Source organism: Mustela erminea, chromosome 11 (assembly GCF_009829155.1).
Source record: "Mustela erminea isolate mMusErm1 chromosome 11, mMusErm1.Pri, whole genome shotgun sequence".
Lineage (NCBI taxonomy): Eukaryota > Metazoa > Chordata > Mammalia > Carnivora > Mustelidae > Mustela > Mustela erminea.
In genome coordinates, this window is record NC_045624.1 from 54680873 (window position 1) to 54685549 (window position 4677).

At 46.7% G+C, this 4677-nt stretch overlaps 1 pseudogene; it reads left to right on the top strand.

Annotated features, from left to right (window-relative positions):
- The first annotated feature begins 1947 nt into the window (after positions 1 to 1947).
- LOC116569343 lies at positions 1948 to 3746 on the top strand (annotated as a pseudogene).
- The last annotated feature ends 931 nt before the right edge of the window (positions 3747 to 4677 follow it).

The window sequence follows — 4677 nt, forward strand, 5'->3', positions numbered from 1 at the left end:
CCCATTTCTTTGAAAGAGGCTTCTCTCTGCCCTATGAGGACAATCAGAGTATTGTGGGACAGCATTCCTAAGGTTTTCAGAAGTCTAATCGAGTAGTTGAGAGGGTCTGTGAGGTATGTTACATATTTCTCAGGTCTCAATAAGTTTTAGTCACACATTAGGAACTGTATTCTGAGACCAGGTTTTACTGGCAACAGTCTTGGTTTGGTCTTTGCTTTGAAGCCATTTCTTTTTATTTTTTTATTTTTTTTATTTTTTATAAACATATATTTTTATCCCCAGGGGTACAGGTCCGTGAATCGCCAGGTCCTCACACCCCACAGCACTTACCAAAGCTCACACCCCTCCCAATGTCCATAACCCCACCCCCCTTCTCCCAAGCCCCCTCCCCCCAACAACCCTCAGTTTGTTTTGTGAGATTAAGAGTCACTTATGGTTTGTCTCCCTCCCAATCCCATCTTGTTTCATTGATTCTTCTCCTACCCACTTAAGCCCCCATGTTGCATCACCACTTCCTCATATCAGGGAGATCATATGATAGTTGTCTTTCGGATGGAACTAGAGCGTATCATGCTTAGTGAAATAAGTCAAGTGTTGAACCCATTTCTAACTTTGAATCTTTGCTGTCTGGAGAGAAGCAGTTCTATGTATAAAACCAGAAGGGTTCTAGATACTTTATATTTTCTCTAAATTTGGCTTGAGATTGGAGAGTCCCCCACCCCCATCCCCCAACCTCTCTTTTTAATGTATTTTGCTCCTCCCTCTTTTATCATAAGCACCTAGAAGAAGACCTTCCAACACTCTGGACAGGAAAACTTCTTAGCCAAAATAATCAGTTGCTTAAGTACCCTTTCTATCTTCCATGTTATTGCAGATGACACTCACTAATTGTCCTGCCAAAATAACTTGGATCCTCTTTTTTCTAGCCTTGAATAATAATTTATTCATTGTACTTCAAGCTTTCACTGACAGTCTCTGCATGTGGCTGGTCCCCAAGTCAATGGTACACGTTTTAGTTCTTGGTTGTGTAACATCCCATTTGTAAACCCAAGGCAGAGAGTTAGGGAAGAGAATAATGAAAATACAAAAGGAAATTATTGTGAAAAAGATTTATAGAGTTCAATATGTAAAAAATATTTAAAGCCTCATTGTATCCACCTCTCTCACCAAAAGTAAAGCTTAAGACAAATAATAAAGTGAAATTATTTTAATTACATATAATGGGAATAGAATTAAATTTAAGTAAGAAATGATCCTAACAGAAATTTGACATTATGTATCACAAATAAAAATGTATATCTTTGCCATAATAATTTCACTCTTTGAGATGTATATTAAGGAAAGATTAGAGGTATACTTACATGTAATAGCATGGGGGTATGCATTAAACCTTATGCATACTACAAAAAGATTAGAAAGAAAAATAAAAAATCCCAAGCAACACTTCACCAACACACACACACACACACACACGCATATTATATATTATATATTATATATTATATATTATATATTATATATTATATATTATATATTATATATTATATATTATATATTATAAGCAGGGCTGGTCAAGTGCTGGCAGCACAGGGTTATAGAAAAGTAGAGAAAGAAAGAAACCTGGAAAAGTTATAAGTATATAAAAACAGGAAAATATTACTTACGGCAATTCTTGAAACATAACATTTGTGCAAGAGTTTTGTATTAGTAGAAAGTCTAGGGTTTAGAAACATAAAGTCATAAACATAACCCTGGGGGTGCCTCGGTTTTCAGTCATTTAAGCGTCCAACTCTTGATTTTGGCTCAGGTCATGATCTCAGGGTCCTGGGATCCAGCCCAGCATCAGCTCTAGGCTCAGCGGGGAGTCTGCTTGAGATTCTTTCTCTCCCTCTGCCCCTCCCCCTGCTCCCACTCTCTTCCTCTTAAAAAAAAAAAAGGTAGACATTTTAAGTATATCTGCGCGACCATGCCCAGGAAGAAGGCGGCGGCGGCGGCCTGGGAGGAGCCGAGCTCGGGCAACTGCACGGCCCGCGCCGGGCCTAGGAAGCGCGGCGACCCGAGCGCTGCAGTAGCAGCAGCGGCGGCGGCAGCAGCGTTGATGAGGGCGGCCTGGAGCTCGACGGGGCCCCCGGTGGGGAGCAAGCACGCGGTGCGGCCGGCGGCGACCAAGGCGGGCGGCGCAGCCGTGATCATCACCGAGCCCGAGCACACCAAGGAGCGCGTCAAACTTGAAGGGTCTAAGTGCAAAGGCCAGCTTTTGATTTTTGGGGCAACCAACTGGGACTTGATTGGTCGAAAAGAAGTGCCTAAACAGCAAGCTGCCTACCACAATCTCGGTCAGAACTTGTGGGGGTCCCATAGATATGGCTGCCTGTCAGGGGTCCGGATGCGGACCGTGGTCTCGGGTTCGTGCGCTACCCACAGCCTCCTCATCACCACGGAAGGGAAGCTGTGGAGCTGGGGTCGCAACGAGAAGGGGCAGCTGGGACACGGTGACACCAAGAGGGTAGAAGCCCCCAAACTCATTGAGGGTCTGAGCCATGAAGTGATCGTGTCTGTGGCATGTGGACGGAACCACACCTTGGCGTTGACGGAGACGGGCTCCGTGCTTGCGTTTGGAGAGAACAAGATGGGCCAGCTCAGCCTCGGCAACCAGACAGACGCTGTCCCGAGCCCCGCACAGATCATGTACAACGGTCAACCAATTACCAAAATGGCCTGTGCGGCAGAATTCAGTATGATAATGGACTTCAAAGGGAACCTCTATTCCTTTGGGTGCCCTGAATATGGTCAGCTGGGACACAACTCGGACGGCAAGTTCATCGCCAGGGCGCAGCGGATAGAGTAACGACTGCGAACTGGTGCCCCGGCGAGTGGCCATCTTCATCGAGAAGACGAAAGACGGGCAGATTTTGCCAGTCCCCAGTGTGGTCGTACGGGATGTGGCCTGCGGCGCTAACCACACGCTGGTCCTGGACTCTCAGAAGCGCGTCTTCTCCTGGGGCTTTGGTGGCTACGGCCGCCTGGGCCACGCCTAGCAGAAGGATGAAATGGTCCCTCGCCTGGTGAAGCTGTTCGACTTCCCCGGGCGTGGGGCGTCCCAGATCTACGCTGGCTACACCTGCTCCTTCACCATCAGTGAAGTGGGTGGGCTGTTCTTCTGGGGGGCCACCAACACGTCCCGCGAATCCACCATGTACCCAAAGGCCGTGCAGAACCTCTGTGGCTGGCGAATCCAGAACCTGGCTTGTGGGAAGAGCAGCATCATCGTGGCCGCCGACGAGAGCACCATCAGCTGGGGCCCATCGCCCACCTTTGGGGAGCTGGGCTACGGGGACCACAAGCCCAAGTCCTCCACGGCGGCTCAGGAGGTGAAGACGCTGGACGGCATTTTCACCGAGCAGGTGGCCATGGGCTACGCACACTCCCTGGTGATCGCTCGAGATGAAAGCGAGACCGAGAAAGAGAAGATAAAAAAAACTGCCAGAGTACAACCCCCGGACCCTCTGATTCTCCTGGAGCCCCCGCAGCCCCACACCTCCCGCGGCAGCTGTCAGTTCCACGTGCACTGGGACCGGACGTCGAACTAGGAATTTAAAGAAAGCAAGAGTTGACCGAAGGTGCATTTTTGTTAGACTCCCTGAGGTTCCGTTTTATAAGTGATTTCAACGTCAACTACTTTTTCTGTATGCTTTCCAAAGTGTTTTTTTTTTCTTTTAATGTTTAATTAAAATATTTGCTCATAAAAAAAAAAAGGTAACATTAGAATGAAAAGGAAAAGTATTTTTTACTTACTTCCCTGGAATATTGGGACACAAAATAATTAATGATTATAAAGGGCTTTGAAATGTAACTGTATTGTCTACCATCAGCCGTGCTGCTGACCTTTAGTAGGGACCACACAAATCCGTTAGCTCTTGATCACCCTGGCAGCACTGCCAAGTATCATCAGTGCTGGAAGTCCTGGCAGCCAGTGTGGACCCTGCCCAGGATGATTTCCTAGGAGCCTTCGTTCTCAGTCCCTGGAATAGAGCTGGCCCTGACTGCACATTATAACACAAGTAATTACTCATCAAAACTGGTCTTGCTGCAAGCAATTCATTCCCCTCTCCACAGATGTCCCCTACTCTGACCAGGAGCAGCATGAATGTGGGCTAAAAATAGCAGCTGCACAATGCAGCCAGCAGCCATGCTGAGACTTTGCCTGGAAGTGGTTTTCATACCCTTGGTTTCAGAGCACTTTCCTCACACAAATTAACCCTTGCAGACGTCCTGGAGGGCAATTTATTAATTCTCTCCTGTGCCTCAGTCCTTGGCGATAGGAAGCATGTTTCTTGTTGAGAGTTAACTCTGCCTAATTGAAAATTCTTCCTTTCTCTCTGCTTTATGCATTTACCATTTCTTGTTTCCTTGCCAGTTTTCTTCCTTTTCCACAGCTGAAGCTGGAGAGGGGAGTATCCGGTCTACAACTGTCACCCTGCTTTCTGACGACACTATATGCTATGTGCAAGTATGTGCAAGGATGTCTAGGCACTTCGGTGCATAAATATATAACCCTTATTCTCTTATCCCATCAGCCTCAGGAAAATCAAGCATTAAAGTAAAACAAGAGAAACATTTGACTCCAGTCTTCACTTTTGCTAATATGGTCTTCATGTCCCTAGTCTCGTCATCCTG